This window comes from Salvelinus sp. IW2-2015, linkage group LG7 (assembly GCF_002910315.2).
Source record: "Salvelinus sp. IW2-2015 linkage group LG7, ASM291031v2, whole genome shotgun sequence".
Classification (NCBI taxonomy): Eukaryota; Metazoa; Chordata; class Actinopteri; order Salmoniformes; family Salmonidae; genus Salvelinus; species Salvelinus sp. IW2-2015.
In genome coordinates this window covers 23,448,855-23,468,400 of record NC_036847.1, presented here as the reverse complement: position 1 = coordinate 23,468,400, position 19,546 = coordinate 23,448,855, and the positions used below count along the sequence as shown (strand labels likewise).

Genomic DNA, 19,546 nt, shown 5'->3' with positions numbered 1-19,546 from the left:
CTAAGACAATTGGTTCAGAATAGTCATTCAGTATGTATTTGTTCAGAATAAGTCTTCAGTATGTTTTGGGTTAGAATAAGTCATTCAGTTGTATTTGGTTCAGAATAGTCATTCAGTATGTTTTTGGTTCAGAGTAAGTCATTCAGTATGTATTGTTCAGATAAGTCATTGCAGTATGTATTTGGTTCGATAAGTCATTCAGTATGTATTTGGTTAGCAATGTTTCAGTATGTATTTGGTTCATGATTTAGTTCATTCTAGTATGTGGTCAGTAATAAGTCTTCTCTCTTCAGTATTTTTGGTTCAGAATAGTCATTCAGTATGTATTTGGTTCAGACTAAGTCATATCAGTGTGTATTATGTTGTTAATTACCATGTTTGCCTTCCAAAGTTCTTTTTTGGCGTATAAAAAATCACGACAGTTGTGATGGAAACAGGTAGATTTGTACATTTTATAAATGCAGATAGTATACTTTATTTTTTTTGCATCTGTGGATCTTGTTGTGTCTGTAAAAATGAATTATGCAAGAAATGGTGGTGGAAATGTTCTTTATGTGCAAATATTCGATATAATTAGCCTTTTATGCGCAAATACACTTGGAGTCAGCGATGACATGTTGTGTGGTCCTCCAACTAGGTACTCAGGTAAACTTGGAAGTCACGCGATGACATGTTGTGTGGTCCTGCCACTAGCTCAGGTACTTGGAGTCACGCGATGACATGTTGTGTGGTCCTCATCTAGATCAGGAAAGCAATGCAGTGTATTAGGCGACAGATGAAATAAGTTATGGGGAACTTCACAGGGTGGTGAAAGTGCACAGTGATGAGCTTGATGCTCCTTTCAATAAATATGGAGTGGCTTATTCTGGTGACATGATGCTTGACTGCTGTTTGACAATTGTAAATATTCTCTCTCTTATCCATAATAATCTCATACTATCCTACCCCCACTGAATCTGCCAGCCGTTGGCTAGAGTGCACGTACGTAGACCAGAGTAGACACATTTTCTATTTTACCCAACAGTTTCTGTGTCAAAACTATCAGTAGAGTAGAAAATGTGATGGAAACACATTGAACTTTCAATTTTTATTTGGTCCATGAAAACTTAAGCGAAAAAGTACATTTTGTGTGCACTTATCCACAACAAGTCCGTTTGGTGTAAATACCACTGTTGGAAAATGCATATATTTTCTTTATGCAGATTTTAGAATCTTCACGTGAAAATCCGTCGCCAATTGGATGGAAACCTAGCTACTGTCATGGACATGTTTTGGCACGGCGCTCAGTCGAGAGTTCTAAGAAGGTTACTTGAAGAGGAGGAAGGCTTCCTCTCTGTATCCTCCTTCAGGGACATTCCTCTCATCACACCACTCTTATTTGTCAGAGAGTAACTAACCACAGGACATACCTACACTCTTTCTACACTCTTTCTACACTCACAACTCATTTGTGCAGCGTGGTGCTTTAAGAAATACAAGGTGTGTTTAACAGCGTAGTGTGAAAAAACAATGACAAGATTTAAGATGTCCGTTTGGACAATTGGTATATTACGAGCAAGCCTGGTTCTTCCAATGATGATAGTCACTCATTCTTCCACCCTTATTCCTGTTTATACAATACTCCTGGATGTGGTTAAAGAGTGACGATATGGGTGTCTATATTTTCCATTCAACACAAGGTGAAGGACTTTGTCTCTACTGTAAAGTGTCAGCTTCCAGTCCCTGCTGTCCCTCTGTTTCTCCTCTATCCATGCCCACAGCAGATAGAGACGGTCCTTTATCTCTTTATCTCATCACTCCATCTCTTCCCCCACTGATCTGCTGTTCACAGCGAGCCTGGCTGTGTGGATCCTGCAGCTCCAGGCTCATTAACCAAATAGTCATTCATTTATGTGGCTTAATTAGGAGGAGCATGATAACAGATCAGGCTGGTTGGTGCTGTAGGGAAGAGAGAGTACAACTCAGGAGCATCTGTGTGTGTTTGTGTACGTGTGTGTGTATCTGTTGTCCTACGGGGAGGCAAACTACAGAACTGGGATCATGTAACCTGACTCTTCTCCTTTCACTACAGCCTTTGTTTTTATAGTCAGTCTCTTAAGTTCTGATTTGAGAAACAGAAAATAGGGCTGTGTGTCATGTCCCTGTGTCCTTCTCTAGAAATATTAGCTATTAGTAGCCCCTATGTTGAAGGAGTAGTAATCTCTCTCTCTCTCCTCACCCCCTACCTCCCTCCCCTCCCTACGTTTGGTTTCCCTGCCAGCCTGCCTGCTAGTTAGTTAGTGGTAATTAAATGAGTGTCAGGGAACAGGGCATGTCCCTCATGGTGAACACACTGCTTCATGGCTCATAAAACTCTGCCCTACACTGCTCAATATAATCAAATTCAGGCTTTATTTGTTTAGAGCGCTGCAATGCCATGGTGGTCATTCAATCTGTGTCCTTGACTTAAAGGCCCAGGCCCATCCAGCGACATGTAAAGTTATCCTGCCTGGCACTGCAGCAGTAGTATAGCAGGAATTCTCCTCTTTCTTTAAGTGCCACTGTGTCTGTGTGAATGCAGCCTGCTTTACAATGAACAGAGCAGGGTGAATCAGTGTTTTAACAGAGGTAAACATATCCCTTGTTCTCTCGTTTCTGGCTGTAGGTATGTGAGAATGAATGGATGAATAATGCAGTGTTTGACAGGGTGAGGAGAGTGGACAGCTGGAGACTGGGCCCACAGGACACTGTGGAGGTATGGGAGAGGATCTGTTTCAGGGCCACAGGCCTTTTAGCTGTGCTACCTGCACTGGGAGATGAGGGGGGTAGTAGGTGAACTGAGACCCCTGTCTGTCCGTCTGGCTATATCACGCTGTGGCTTTGGCAGGACTGTTATGACACCAACAATAGGTGTATTGACTCCAGAGTGGTTTTACTAATCACTGTATAATAGCCAAATCAAAATGTAGGCAGCAATAATCCAGAATATTTATATTCAGTTGAAATGTATAGAGGTCAAATGAGCATTCCTAAATGTTTAAGATGCTTGGAACCTAGTGTTAAGCAACATTTTTCATTGAAACATTTGCTATTATGTGAGTGTATTGTGATGAAGGGAGAGCACGAGCTTCGTACTTCTGAGAGGCTTTGGCACTGTTAATCACCTGATGGCACCATCACCTGTGGCGGTTAGAGATATGCTCGTGCATCATATAAAATCCCATCAAATGCTGGGCTATCTCTCCGCACTTTGGAATGCAGTTCTCTAATAGGTCAGAGAGAGATTATCAGACATTCAGTCGTGTGCCGTGGGATGGGAGTGCGGGGGAATATTTTCGCGCTACCAATTCGTTCAGTTTCTCAGTGCGTCGCACGAGATCACTGGCTCTCTGATCTGACTCTCCCGCGGTTGAGGTAAGATAATCAAATTTGCTAATGGAATTGCTGTATAGGGTAGTTTGTAGTCCACTGGCTGTTAAATGGTAGATACATGTGATGGAAGTAAATTATTTAGGTCCTTTCTTTTAGGTTAATGCAGGTTATTGTCTAACATTTTCAACAGTAAATTCAAAGGCTATCTGTAGCCTACCTACTATTATGTGATCAATTATTTTTGCAATTTTATATTTTGCAATACTAGTAAAGAAATCCATTCTAGATATGGCTGAACGAGGAAGCAACTAATATTATCATCATCCAGCTGCTGACATTTTTTATTATAGATATCTTTTGTGCTTATGCAAGTATTTATTTTCCTATTGTGTAGACTACATTCTATTGAAGAGTTTGACTGTTTTGTGAATGGAGTAGCCTAAGTGAATGTATTTTAGACCGTCTAATAGATAGCGATCATAATGGTTTATTATATCCTACATAATCACCCACCTTATCATACCGTAATAACTTCATTTTAGCAGATAACGTATGACATTCCAATCCCTCATGATAATTACTTTATGGCTCTAAAATCATGACATGAAAAAAATCCTGATCCAATCTGAGTAATGGAGGATAGAAGGCAGCTTTGGCACTGAAGGCTTATAGTTCACAGCACAGTGTCCCAAAATAGAATAGGTTTGATTTATTGTTTTTGAATTGTTTGGTCAATGAGTATAGTAGTAGATGACATGCCAATGAATCAGGTGTATGCCTACCACAGTGCCCATGACTGTAAGAGTCAGACATTTGTAGAATTTAATAAGTCAAGATACCTCGCTGCGAGACACCTGCCATTGACTGTGATGAGCAAAAAGGAGAAAATATTATGTTGAGTGATTGTGTTATCTCTCTTCGTTTCACAGTATCTTTCTCCAAATTCACAATTTTTTTGTTGGTCTTTTTCCACTGCCTTCATTGTAGATAAGGATTGGAGTCTGCCTGCCAGCAGCCTGTCATTGGGCAAAGAACCTGGTCCTCCTCACAGGGGTTGCGAGACAGACAGGCGCTGGGAGAGTGGGGACAGAGCACTACACAGACACCAGACAGTCTCAGTTTTGCACCTGAGACATACAGCTCTGCTGTTTATTTGTGTGTGTATGTGGTGTGTGTATGTGGTGTGTGTATGTGTTGCGTGTGAGTGTATGTGTGTGTGTATGTGTGTGTGTGTGTGTGTGTGCGCACCCTTTGGGCTGAGTCAGTAATGGGCACCACCACATTATTGGAATGTTTTGGTCGCTCGCGGAGAACGCAGGGTCAGTCACGCCCTCGGCGCTTTGCTAGAACCTTCCAGCCAATCCGCTGTCACCCTGCTGAGACAGGACCCCTCCCCTGCCACTGTATGTATTGGGGGTAGATGTGGGAGAAAGGTGTTGGGAATTTGAGACACTGATGTTATTGTTTTGGTAGATCAGAGGTAGCTCTTATTTTCCACTGCCAACTGATAACACATGAACTAAAGTCTATGGTATCATATTTGATAATACACTGCATAAAGATGTTATTCACAAGTCCACTGAAACCTTTGTTTGCCATACCATCACATACAGTAAAGGTACGATGCCATGTTTGCCACTGGGCTTCCTTCTGTAATAGTGAATCACTAGTAAATGCTTCCTTGGCCCAGTTGGTCGCTGATATCAGCTCATTCAGCTCTGAGTTGTCTTTCACTGTGTCACTTTTGTGTTATGATGTAAAGTATGCCATTCAGCTGACACTTTTATCCAAAGCGTCTAACAGTCTTGCGAGCATACATTTTTCACGTATGGGTGGTCCTGGGATTAGAACCCAATATCATGGTGTTGCAAGAGCCATGCTCTTCTAACTGAGCTACAGAAGACCACCGTGGAGTGACACATGGGTCAAAGATGGACATGTGACCTTCTATCCAAGTGTTAACATTAGTTTTGTTGGTATCTGACTGTTGATATCTGACCTGTTGTTGTTTTGTCCCTCGTATCAACAGTCCCTCGAATCAACGGCCACTCTAAGTCGGAGCGCACAGCAAGGGACTCCGCCATGGGCTACGACAGTGCCTCGGTAATGAGCAGTGAGCTAGAGTCCAGCTCCTTCGTCGACAGTGAGGAAGATGAGGACGCTAGCAGGTAGATGCTTCCTCTTTCTCTCGCTCTCTTTATGTCATCTTCCTCTCTTTTCATCGGTGGTTCTTTACTAAATAAAATCACCATATCCCCTCTGACCTCTTCCCTTTTCCTGCTCCAGGGGTGCTGCCCTGCGGCTGACCCTGTGCTGCTCTCAACCTGCAGTGTATGTTGTGTGGTGGGGCTGGGTACTGTTATCTAAAGAGAAAGATAGTCGCACACTCTATATATGCTCTCAGTTATTGAATGTTTAAACACCAGTGTTTTAGCACACAGTGCCTTCTTCAGGGTTTCCCTTGTTTCTGTATCATGGACCAATGTATATTGTATTGAGATGAATTGTGTCTCAGACTCAGCAGCTCCACAGAGCAGAGCTCGTCCTCTCAGCTGATGCGCAGACACAAACGCCGCAGACGGAGGCACAAAGTGGCCAAAATAGACAGGGTGAGTTCCCCTCACAGGTTTTCCTACATCCCATGTGCCTGTGAAAAAGAAATAACCACAATGGTTATGTGAATATCTTTGTGACTGTTTTATTTGCCTCCTTCCTTTCCAGTCTTCGTCTTTCAGCAGCATCACCGATTCCACAATGAGTCTCAACATCATCACTGTCACACTCAACATGGGTACGGCTTTCCCCTTTTAATGTATCTCTTTTCTCTCGGACTCTTTTTTCTACTAAATATCATCAGAGTTCATAGTGTTTGATACAGATATCATCAGAGTTCATAGTGTTTGATACAGATATTGAACAGTGGTCCCATAGTGTTGATACAAGATATCATCCAGAGTTCATAGTGTTTGATACAGATATCATCAGAGTTCATAGTGTTTGATACAGATATCATCAGAGTTCATAGTGTTTGATACAGATATTAACAGGTCCATAAGTGTTTGATACAGAATATCATCAGGGTCTATAAGTGGTGTTCACACAGATATCATCAAGAGTTCATAGTGTTTGATACAGATATCATCAGGGTCTATAGTGTTTCACGCAGAGATATCATCAGAGTTCATAGTGTTTGAATGCAGATATCATAAGAGTTCATAGTGTTATACAGATACATATCATCAGGGTTCATAGTGTTTGATACAGATACAGATATCATCAGGGTCCATAGTGTTTAATACAGATACAGATATCATCAGGGTCCATAGAGTTTGATACGATATATCATCAGAGTTCATAGTGTGTGATACAAAAATCATCAGGTCCATAGTGTTTGATACAGAATATCATCTGGGTCCATAGTGTTTAATACAGATACAGATATCATCAGGGTCCATAGTGTTTAATACAGATACAGATATCATCAGGGTCCATAAGTGTTTAATACAGATACAGATATCATCAGGGTCCATAGAGTTTGATACAATATATCATCAGAGTTCCATAGTGATTGTGATACAAAATCATCAGAGTCATAGAGTTTGATATAAATATCATCAGACTTATAGTGTTTGATACAGATATCATCAGAGTTCATAGTGTTTGATACAGATATCATCAGAGTTCATAGTGTTTGATACATATATCAATCAGAGTTCATAGTGTGTGATAACATAAAATCATCAGGTCATAGTGTTTGATACAGATATCATCAGAGTTCATAGTGTTGTGATACAGATATCATCAGACTTATAGTGTGTGATACAGATATCATCAGAGTTCATAGTGTTTGATACAGATATCATCAGGGTCCATAGTGTTGATACAATTATTATCAGAGTTCATAGTGTTGATCACAGATACATCAGAGTTCATAGTGTTTGATACAGATATCATCAGAGTTCATAGTGTTTGATACAGATTATCATCAGAGTTCATAGTGTTTGATACAGAAATCATCAGAGTTCATAGTGTTTGATACAGATATCCATCAGAGTTCATGAGTGTTTGATACAGTATCATCAGAGTTCATAGTGTTTGATACAGATATCATCAGAGTTCATAGTGTTTTGATACAGATATCATCAGAGTTCATAGTGTTTGATACAGAATTTATCAGAGTCGATAGTGTTTTTGCAGATATCATCAGAGTCCGCTTTGACAGTAAAACAGACTTATTTCTGTCTCTCCCTTATCTCCTCCATAGGAGTTTTGAATATAAAATATTATCAGACTTAATAGTGTTATGATGATACAAATTATTATCAGAGTTCATAGTGTTTGATACAGATATCATCAGAGTTCATAGTTTTGATACAGATATTCATCAGAGTTTCATAGTGTTTGATATAGAACATCATCAAAGAGTTCATTAGGTTTTGATACATTATTATCAGAGTTCATAGTGTTTGATACAGATATCATCAGAGTTCCAATAGTATGTTTGATACGATATATCAGAGTGCATAGTGTTTGATACAATATCATCAGAGTTGTCATAGTGTTTGATACAGATATTCATACAGATTCATAGTGTTTGAATACAGATTATTATGAGAGTTCAATAGTGTTTGATTACAGATATCATCAGAGTTCATAGTGTTTTTTGATATAGATATCATCAGAGTTCAGTATGTTTGATACAGATATCATCAGATGTTCATAGTGGTTATGATCACGTATAATCATCAGAGTTCATAGTGTTTGATACAGATATCATCAGAGTTCATAGTGTGTGATACGAATTATCACAGGGTCCATAGTGTTTGATATATGAAATCATCAGAGTTCATGTTTGATACAGATATCATCAAGTTCATTAGTGTTTGATACAGAATCTCAGAGTTCATAGTGTTTGATACAGAATCATCAAGTTCATAGTGTTTGTTGATATCTAGATATCATCAGAGTTCATAGTGTTTGATACAGAAATCATCAGAGTTCATAGTGTTTGATACAGATATCATCAGAGTTCATAGTGTTTTGATACAGATATTATCAGAGTTCATAGTGTTTGATACAGATATCATCAGAGTCATAGTGTTATATAGAATCATCAGAGTTCATAGTGTTTGATACAGATATCATCAGAGTTCATAGTGTTGGATACAGAATTATCATCAGAAGTTCATTAGTGTTTGATATACAGATATCATCAGAGTTCATAGTGTTTGATACAATATCATTAGAGTTCATAGTTGTTGATACAGATATCATGAGTTCATAGTGTTTGATATAGAAATCATCAGAGATTCATAGTGTTTGATACACAGATATCATCAGAGTTCATAGTGTTTGATATCAGATATCATCAGAGTTCATAGTGTTTGATACAATATTATCAGAGTTCATAGTGTTTAATACAGAATATTCAGATTCATAGTGTTAGAATGTCAGATATCATCAGAGTTCATAGTGTTATGAATACAGATATCAATCAGAGTTCATAGTGTTTTTGAAATTACAGATTCATCAAGAGCTCAAGTGTTTTGATACGAGATATCATCAGAGTTCATAGTGTTTATGCATGCAGAATATCACCAGAGTTTCATAGTGTGTGATACAGATATCAACAGGTCCATAGTGTTTGATTCAGATATCATCAGAGTTCATAGTGTTTGATACAGATATCATCAAGAGTTCATAGTTGAGTTGATACAGATATCATCAGAGTTTCGTATGTGTTTTGAACAGATACTATCAGGGTCTATAGTGTTTACGCAGATATCATCAGAGTTCATAGTGTTTGATCAGATATCAACTGGTCCCATAAGTTTGATACAGATATCATCAGGGTCCATAGTGTTTATATACAGATACAGATATCATCAGGGTCCATAGAGTTTGATACATATATCATCAGAGTTCATAGTGTGTGATACAAAAAATCATCAGGGTCCATAGTGTTTGATACAGATACCATCAGGGTCCATAGTGTTTGATACAGATATCATCAGGGTCCATAGTGTTTGATACAATTATTATCAGGTCCATAGTGTTTGATACAGATATCATCAGACTTATAGTGTGTGATACAAAATCATCAGGGTCCATAGTGTTGATATAGAAATCATCAGAGTTCATAGTGTTTGATACAGATATCATCAGAGTTCATAGTGTGTGATACAGATATCATCAGGTTCATAGTGTTTGATACAGATATCATCAGAGTTCATAGTGTTTGATACAGATATCATCAGAGTTCATAGTGTTTGATACAGAATTTTCAGAGTCGATAGTGTTTTATGCAGATATCATCAGAGTCCATTGACTGTAAACAGACTTATTTCTGTCTCTCCCCTATCTCCTCCAGAGAAGTATAACTTCCTGGGTATCAGTATCGTGGGGCAGAGTAACGACCGGGGGGACGGGGGGATCTACATCGGCTCCATCATGAAGGGAGGAGCTGTGGCTGCAGACGGCAGGATAGAACCTGGGGACATGCTCCTACAGGTACACCCACTATTAATAAACCTAACGTTTATTCTCTATGTAATGTTCTAAGGTTATTCTGTATGTTGCATTCTGCGTGAGATTTTTTGACCATATTTGTATGGTTTGTTGAGGGAATGAGCCAGTGCTTGCAAATGGAAAAACTTGCTTTGTGATTTCCATAGCATTCCCAATGATTTTTGGATACAGTGTGTTTGACACAATGAGGGAAAGGGGAAACAGGTCCTGTGTTTCTGCCTAGCTTTGTTGTGACCTATTGACAACCATCTGTAATGATCCTCATCACCTCCCTCCCCATAAACCTCTTTTCTACGAGTTGTTTTTCTGCCTTTCCTTTTCCTTCCTGTTGTTAGTTCTCTTTGACGTCTGTATGGCTGGACTCAGACTAACTTCTCTGGCCACGCCTCCTCTTGTACACAACATACATGGTGGCTGATCACTAGTTATTGTGGATTCAGCATATATTAACCTAATTTATTGTGGATTCAGCATATATTAACCTAATTTATTGTGGAGCCAGTGTGTTTTTACACCCATACATACATACATGCAGTATAAAGCTGCTTAGGATTTACTAGCTTTTATATGCGTCTGAAAGCCCACTTGTGTGTGTGTGTGTGTGTGTGTGCGTGCGTGCGTGCGTGCGTGCGTGCGTGCGTGCGTGCGTGTGTGTGTGTGACAATAGTGCCCTGGAGAAATAACTTGTAGACTGCAGAGTCCTAAAGCACATGTTTATTTTGTGTTTCTTTATTCACTTGTTACTTTTGTCCAACCACCACATTTTAAAGACATGATCTGTGAACATGGACGTTAACTGTCTGCTTGTGTTCCCTAGGTGAACGATGTGAACTTTGAGAACATGAGCAACGATGACGCTGTGAGGATCCTGAGAGAGATTGTCTCCAAAACAGGGTAAGAGCAGTACTGTGTTAGAATGCAGGATTGTTAACGATAACCCAGAAAACATTTCAAGAGATGTTAAACTGTTGCGTGTGAACATAGTCACAGGTCAGGACAGACAGTCAAAGAACATGGCTGTTGGGTATTTACAGGATTTAAAGCTGAGCGATGGTAAGACTGGAGTATATTAGTGTTTTATTAGAGGTATTGGTTGATGCTGACCTCTGATTGGATAACAGTGGGTTTGTATTTTAAACAGCTCCTGCATGATTGACTATTGTATAATACAGACTAATATTTCTCTCCATAAATCTTGTAGTTCAACCAATCATTTCCTTTCCTCTCTATTGTTTCCTCTTGTTCCTTTAACTGTGCAGGAGCTGTAGAAGTGAGTAGAAGGTTTATATGTATTGTAACTGATGGTCTCCCCATGTGTTCTCCAGTCCTATTAGTCTTACTGTGGCCAAGTGTTGGGACCCGTCTCCGCGAAGCTACTTCACCATCCCCCGGGGTAAGACACTCACCGATGTTCCACCAACAACAGGTTATTACCACTTACAAACAGGGTTCTCAAACTCTGCTGGAAACTCACTTTAGAAACTTTTAAAATACTTTTTGAAACGTTTTGAAAATCTAAGTGTTTGTGCTTATAAATTCAGTTAGAGTAGAAGTTTCGCCACAAATACTGGCTAACTCACAGTATATGATGGAGGTTATGTGTTCTAACTGGCTGTGTGTGTGTGTGTGTGTGTGTGTGTGTGTGTGTGTGTGTGTTGTGTGTGTGTGTGTGTGTGTGTGTGTGTGTGTGTTGTGTGTGTGTGTGTGTGTGTGTGTGTGTGTGTGTTGTGTGTGTGTGTGTGTGTGTGTGTGTGTGTGTGTGTGTGTGTGTGTGTGTGTGTGTGTGTGTGTGTGTGTGTGTGTTAGTGTTTGTGCAAGCTGAACCAGTGAGGCCCATCGACCCTGCTGCCTGGATCTCCCACACAACTGCCCTGACCGGACCCTACCCACACTACGGTATGACACACTATGACCACAGTCACACACACAAAACTACTGCAATCACTAGACATCGCTGCACTCTCACTGTCCTAGAAAGGCCACATACTTAACATGTTGTCAGTCACTGTCTGTGATTGTGCTGTGTCTCAACCTCCTCTCCCCTTCAGAATTTGACGACTTGCCGCTATCTGCGAGTAAGACGGACATATCAACCATCGTCAAGTGATGCAGCTTGCCTGACTCTGGTCTGGAGATCCGGACAGGATGTGGTTGAAGATCACCATTGGCAACGCTGTCATCGGTGAGAGGGACTGGGGACACTGACTACTACTAATAATGTACCATTTAAATTGAGTAAATTAAAGGTTTAAAGTTGGACTTGAAACAGCAATCACTTCCCTTACTGTTAAACTGTGATGTCTTTTGCAAGACATTTCCTTGATAGTGTCAACATAACATCTACTTGCTTGATGTGGTGTAGTTAGTGTATGATACCAGATTATAGGGTAATATAATCCTGTATGTGTGTGTGCTGTTGTAGTGCAGACTAACAGTCTTCTTATCCTGTGTGTGCTGCTATGTCACTGGTGGACTGGCTCTACTCGACAATTGTGAGGTTGTGATTCAGACTACAGTCTTAAACAGTGTGTTGCTGTGTGTGTCGCTGTGCCAGGTGCTGACGTGGTGGACTGGCTCTACTCGACATTGTGAGGTTGTGATTCAGACTACAGTCTTAAACAGTGTGTTGCTGTGTGTGCTGTGCCAGGTGCTGACGTGGTGGACTGGCTCTACTCGAGGTGGAGGGCTTCAAGGACAGGAGAGATGCCAGGAAGTATGCCAGTAGTCTGCTGAAACATGGCTACCTGAGACACACCGTCAACAAGATCACCTTCTCAGAGCAATGCTACTACAACCTTTGGAGACCTCTGCCAAAGTACTGACACTGAGCCACTTTGACAGTTCATATATTATCTACTGGATTGTATCGTTAGAAGTGTATTTTACTTGTGTTATTTGTACTGTAGAGTCAATGTGTTAGTGTACGTTAGAGTTCCAATGTGTTAAGTTACTGTAGAGTCCAATGTGTTATGAGTGTACTGTAGAGTCAATGTTTAAGTTTACTGAGAGTCCAATGTGTTAAGTGTACTGTAGAGTCCAATGTGTTAAGTGTACTGTAGAGTCCAATGTGTTAAGTGTACTGTAGAGTCCAATGTTTTAAGTGTACTGTAGAGAGTCCAATGTGTTAGTTACTGTAGAGTCCAATGGCTAGGTGTTTTTTACCTGTTATGGAGGGGCTACCTCACTAACTCTCTCTCTCTTTATTATCTTTTGCTCTCTCTTTCAGACATGGCGTCTCTCAACCTGAATGAGGGTTCCAGTGGTGGGGGCTCTGAGCAGGACACCCTGGCCCCCCTCCCTCCCCCTGCCACCAACCCATGGCCCCTGGGGGGTCAGCCATTCCCCTACCCCCCCTTCCCCTCCGCACCTGCAGGCTTCCCTCCGGGCTACTCAGACCCCTGCCACAGTTTCCACAGTGGGAGTGCWGGCAGCCACAACAGTGAGGGTGAGTCTGCAGGTCAGGGCTGCTAACTCTAACTTCCTCATCAATATGAATGGGTCAGAGTGGATGACTCATTTGACCATATACTGTATGTCACCACGTTACTTTTCATGACAGCTAATGTCAACTGTTAACAAAGTATTGTATTTAAATTCCATAAGGCATATGGCTGTTCAGGTTAGCCTGTTTGGCCTGCTTGGAAATGAAGTTGACATAAGATGTCACACGCACAGAGATACATATTTATTTAATAGAGGGTGTTCTAAAATGGTCTTATATTGTCAAGGTCGATCATGATTCAACATGGTTCATGCAGAGGACAGCTCTTCAGTACTGGGTGTGTACACTAAGTACCGTATCTGCTTTTGGCTGATTATTGCTTGCACGAAATGATCAAATGAGGTCCCACCCTCCCATCAATTCTTGAACTATATTTTGTTTGATTTCAACATGACACTACACAATACATAGCTCTGTTGCTGCTGCACGGTTTGTAATCGTTCCGACATCGTACTGCACTGGGGGAGAGTGGCATCAGGGTGGGGTGGTAATAACTAGCCTGTATGGAGATTTTTGGTCTTTTGTTTCACATTTGTCATCATATTGCTCTTCTGTCTGATTTCCAGCTTCTGTTCAAATCACTATGAAGTCAATCATCCAGACGTTGTCATCACATGGTTTTAGTCAACTCCCATTATTTCAAACGTATTCCCATTGCATTCAGACCTCATTGTCCTGGACTGTGCTGAATGGTAGAGAGGTGTGATACGGTAATGAGACAGTTTCTTAGGGCAGAAGAGTGATGAGGATGAATCATCAGTAGGACAGTTGTAGGACTGAGGGTATGTTCACATCTCAACCATTAGAGTAACAGGACATTTGTTGGCGAGTATCTGAGGACATTTCATTGCTCTAACTCATCATTCAGTGAGTTTGCTGTAAAGTAAGTTAGGCTGCAGTTGGACCAGAACAGGATAGGGGATAGACTAGAATTAAATAGAGGGAGCCGCTCTGGGTTAGATGGGGCTCGGCTTGACTGGGTTTGAAAAGGTTAGGTTAGGTTAGGAGGTGATAGCAGTAGACAGGTTGGGTTAGGAGGTGATAGCAGTAGACAGGTTGGGTTAGGAGGTGAGAGCAGTAGACAGGTTGGGTTAGGAGGTGATAGCAGTAGACAGGTTGGGTTAGGAGGTGAGAGCAGTAGACAGGTTGGGTTAGGAGGTGAGAGCAGTAGACAGGTTGGGTTAGGAGGTGAGCCAGGCCGAGCCTAACCTGTTCTCAGCTGTCACATCCCAGCCACTCCAGCCTACTGTCTACTGCTATGACCTCCCGCCCAGCCTAACCGTCTACAGCTTATCACCTCCGCCCAGCCTCAACCTGTTTCTACAGCTATCACCTCCCAGCCCAGCCTACTGTCTACCCTGTCTATTGCTGTCCGCCTCCCAACCCAGCTAACCTGTCTACTGCTATCACCTCCCCAGCCCAGCCTAAGCCTGTCTACAGCTGTCACCTCCCAGCCCAGCCTACCCTGTCTACAGGGCTATCACCTCCCAGCCCAGCCTAACCTGTCTAACTGTCTACTGCTGTCCCTCCCAACCCAGCCTAACCTGTCTACTGCTGTCACCTCTCCAACCCAGCATAACCTGTTCTACTGCTATCACCTCCCAACCCAGCCTAACCTGTCTACTGCTGTCCCCTCCCAAACCAGGCCTAACTGTCTACTGCTATCACCTCCAACCCAGCCTAACTTCTACTGCTCTCACCTCCCATCCAGCCTAACCTGTCTACTGCTATATCACCTCCCAACCCAGCATAACCCAGTCTACTGCTATCACCTTCCAACCAACATAACCTGTCTACTGCTGTCACCTCCCAACCCAACATAACCTGGTCTAGCTGCGGTCACCTCCCAAACCCAGCATAACCTTTCTACTGCTCGTCACCTCCCAACCCAGCAAACCTGTCTACTGCTGTCACTCCAACCCAGCATAACCTGTCTACTGCTGTCACCTCCCAACCCAGTCATAACCTGTCTACTGCTATCAACCTCCACAACGCCAACATAACCTGTCTACTGCTGTCACCTCCCAACCCAACATACCTGTCTACTGCTGTCATCTCCCAACCAACATAACCTGTCTACTGCTATCACTCCCAACCCAACATAACCTGTCTACTGCTGTCACCTCCTAACCAACATAACCTGTCTACTGCTTGTCACCCTCCAACCCAAACTAACGCTCTACTGCTGTCACCTCCCAACCAGCATAACCTGTCTACTGCTGTCACCTCCCAACGCAACATAACCTGTCAATCGCTGTACCCTCCCAACCCAGCCTTAACCTGTCTACTGCTATCACCTCCAACCCAGCATTAACCCAGTCTACGCTATCACGCTCCAACCCAACTAATCCCGTCTACTGCTGTCACCTCCAACCCAACATACCTGTCCACTGCTGTCACTCCCAACCCAGCATAACCTGTCTACTGCTGTCATTCTTCCCAACGCAACATAACTGTCTACTGCTGTCACCTCCCAACCCAGCATAACCTGTCACTGCTGTCACCTCCCAACCCAGCATAACCTGTCTACTGGGCTGCACCTCCAATCGCCCATAACCTGCTATGCCTCACTCAAACCAGGATAACCTGTCTACTGCTGTCACCTCCCAACGCCAACACCTGTTCTACTGATGTCACCTCCCAGCCCAGCATAACCTGTCTACTGCTGTCACCTTCCAACCCAGCATAACCTGTCTACTGCTGTCCTCCCAACCCAACATAACCTGTCTACTGCTGTCCACTCAACCCAACATAACCTGTCTACTGCTGTCACCTCCACCCGCATAACTGTCTACTGCTGTCACCTCCCAACCAACATAACCTGTCTACAGCTGTCACCTCCCAACCCAGTGCTAACCTGTCTACTGTCACCTCCCAACCACATCCAACCTGCTCTGCTGTCACCGTCCCAATCCAACATAACCTGTTTACTGCTGTCACCTCCTAACCCAGCATACACTGTCTACATGCTGTCACTCCCAGCCGCAGTAGCTAACCTGTCTACTGCTGTCCCCCCAACCCAGCATATACCTGTCTACTGCTGTCACCTCTCCAACCAGGCATAACTATCTACTGCGTCATCTCCTCCAACCCAGCTATACCTGTCTACTGCTTTCACCGTCCCAAACCCAACATAACAGGTCTACTGGCTGTCACCTCCACCCAACTAACCTGTCTACTGCGTCACTCAACACCATACCTGTCTATGCTGTCACCTCCAACCAACATAACTATCTACTGCGCTGTCGCTCTCCCAACCGCAGCATAACCTGTCTACTGCTGTCACCTCCAACCAACATATACCTATCTACTGCTGTCTATCGGCTCCAACCCAGCATAACATGTCTACTGCTGTCACCACTACGTGTCCTAACAACATAACATGTCTACTGCTGTCCCTCCCAACCCAGCATACCTGTCTACTGCTGTCACTTCCACCCAACATACTGTCTACTGGTTGATCCCAACCAGCAAATCCTGATTACTGCTGTCAGCAGTCCAACCCACAATAACCTGTCTACTGCTGTCACCTCCCCACCCACGATAACGCTTGTCCCCTACTGCGCTCCAGTCACCGTCTATTCGTCTTACCTGTCACGTAACACTAGAGCTATTCTGTCTCAACCAGTGTCTTCGTTACCACAGCCGTAACCTCGAACCGTCATACTGCTCTCACCCAGCTCTAACGTTACTGCTTGTACACCTCCACGCGCAGCCTAAACCTGTCTCATGCTATCTCAACCTCCCAGCCCGCCACTTTAACCGTCTACTGCGTTCCTCCCAGACCCAGCCTAACCTGTCTTAACCTTATGCTTCACCTCCCAGCCCAGCCGTAACCTGTCTTACCCTGGTTACTCGTCCAACTCCAGCAGCCTAACCTGTCTACAGCTTCACCCTCAGCAGCCCCAGCCTAACCTGTCTATCTGCTGACCTCCCACCCAGCCACCTGTCTTAGCTGATCACCTCCCAGCCCCAGCCAACTCTGTGCTAACCCTGTCTCACTTGCTGTCACTATCCCACCTCACGGTACCTCGCCCAGCAAACGCTACCATCTACCTTTCCTTCCCAACCAGCGTCTGTCACGCTCACCCCACACATACGTTCTAACTGCTACTCCACCCAGCAATTAACCGTCTAGCTGCTGTCACCTTCCAAGCCAAGCCAAAACCTGTTACTGCTAGTACCATCCAGCACGCTATGCTCTACCTGTCAACCCTACGTCTAAATGGTAATAGCTGCACTTCCCAATCCGGCAGCAATCCTGTCTACGCAGTCTACCTGTCGCCACCCAGACATAACCGGTCTATTACTGCTGTCACCTCCCAACCCAACATAACCTGTCTACAGCTATCAGCCTCCCAGCCCAGCTACCTGTTAACCTGTACGCGTCATCTCCAACGCATAACCTGTCTACTGCTCTCACCTCACCTTCCCAATCCTTCAGCTAACCTGTCTACTGCTCGTCCACTCTGTCCCACCAGTCGCATAACCTGTCTACTGCTTCACCTTCCAACCCAACAACCTGTCTACTGCTGTCACCTCCCAACCCCGCATAACCGCTGTCTACTGCTGTCACCTCCCAACGCCACATAACCTGTCTACTGCTGTCGCACTCTCCCAACCCCAACATAAGCTGTCTACTGCTGTCACCTCCAACCCAACATACCTGTCTAGCTGCTGTCACCTTCCCAACCGTCAGTAACATGTCTACTGGCTGTCCACCGTCCCAACCCAACATGAACCTGTCTTACTGCTGTCACCCCTCCCAACCAGATAATGTTCTATGTCTAGCTGCTGTCACCTCCCAACCCACATAAACCTGTCTACTGCTGTCCCTGTCCAACTGACCTTACACTGTACTCAGTCCAGTAACTGTACTGCTGTCACTCCCACCCAGCTAACCTAGTCTACTGCTGTCCCTTCCAGCCCACATTAAGCTGGCTACTGCTGTCACACTCTCCACCAGCATAACTATACTGCTTCATTCTAACCCGTATAGCTACTGCTTCACCTCCAACCCAGACATAACGCATCTACTGCTGTCACCCCCAACCCGATAACCTGTCTACGTGCTTCACGCTCCCAACGGCCAACATAACCTGTCTACTGCTGTCAGCCTCCCAACCCACCATACGCTTCTACTGCTGTCCCGTCCCAACCTCAGCTAACTGTCTACTGCTCATCTCCCAACCCAACATACACTATCTTACTTGCTGTATTCATCATCCGCAACGCCCAGCCATGTACCTCACTCAACACATCTGTCTACTGGCTGGTCCTCTGCCACAAGCGCCAACAACTGTCTACTGTCCTGTCCACGCATACTTCTCCGGTACCCACCATAACGTTCTATTGCTGTCACGCTCCCAACCCAGCAAACCTGTATACTGCGTGTCACATTCTCAACCCAGCAAACTGTACTGCCATCCCATCAACGAATGCACTGCTGTCACCTCCAACCCAACTATTAACATGTCTACTGCTGTCACCTCCGCAACCCTAGCATCTGATCAAAATAAACAGTCACTGCGTCACCTGCCCCAACCCAGCCATAACCTTGTTACCTCGTCTAAGCTGACTGTCCCCCATCCCAGCCAACCTTAGCTAACCTGTCTAACTGCTAGTCTCCCCCAGTGACGTTAAGCTGTCACTGGCTTCCCAGCCCAAGCCAGCTAACCTGTCTACTGCGTTCCTCCCACCAGCCTACAGTCAACCTGTCTACCTGCTGTCAACCTCGCCACCCAGATCAGCTAACCTGTCTACTGCTGTACTCTGCTAACCCAAAGACATAACGCTGTTACTGCTGTATCCCACCCAGCATAACCTGTCTACTGCTGTCGCTCTCCCCAGCAGCCTAACCTTGTCTTCAGCTTAATCAACTCCAGCGCCAAGCCTAACCGTCTAACGCCGCATGCTTACTGCTGTGCACCTGATCCTAGGGCCACAGCCTAACCTGTCTAGCAAACTTTGCACCTCACGCGCAGGCCTAACCTGTCCTAGCTGGGGCTGTACGTCCGCCAGGCCTAAACCTGCTACTTGCTGTCCCTCCCAGCGGGCAGCCCAACGCTGTCTAACCTGTCTAGCTGGCTGTCAGCGTCCATCCCAATGCCTACCCTGTGCAGCAGCTGTCAGCCTTCAGGCCCAGGCTAACTGTCTAACGCGCAG

At 43.9% G+C, this 19,546-nt stretch overlaps 1 long non-coding RNA gene and 1 pseudogene across 17 annotated transcripts; one reads left to right on the top strand and one right to left on the bottom strand.

The window, feature by feature from the left end:
- Positions 1-2,306: 2,306 nt before the first annotated feature.
- Positions 2,307-19,546, top strand: part of LOC111966626 (segment polarity protein dishevelled homolog DVL-1-like) — a 24,730-nt pseudogene continuing 7,490 nt past the window's right edge.
- On the bottom strand, positions 14,735-17,988 carry LOC111966627 (uncharacterized). 17 transcript variants are annotated; one of them, XR_011480199.1, is made up of 9 exons: positions 17,904-17,977; positions 17,701-17,718; positions 16,019-16,154; positions 15,968-15,984; positions 15,836-15,903; positions 15,312-15,347; positions 15,118-15,205; positions 14,971-15,049; positions 14,803-14,891 (listed from the first exon to the last, which is right to left on the bottom strand). It is a non-coding gene; the product is annotated as an uncharacterized lncRNA (long non-coding RNA). The 17 variants fall into 17 exon arrangements; XR_011480206.1 differs by lacking the exons at positions 15,312-15,347; positions 17,904-17,977 and adding an exon at positions 15,591-15,661 and having other exon boundaries at positions 15,118-15,153; positions 15,188-15,205; positions 17,701-17,752; XR_011480204.1 differs by lacking the exons at positions 14,803-14,891; positions 17,904-17,977 and adding an exon at positions 14,735-14,791 and having other exon boundaries at positions 14,980-15,049; positions 17,701-17,752.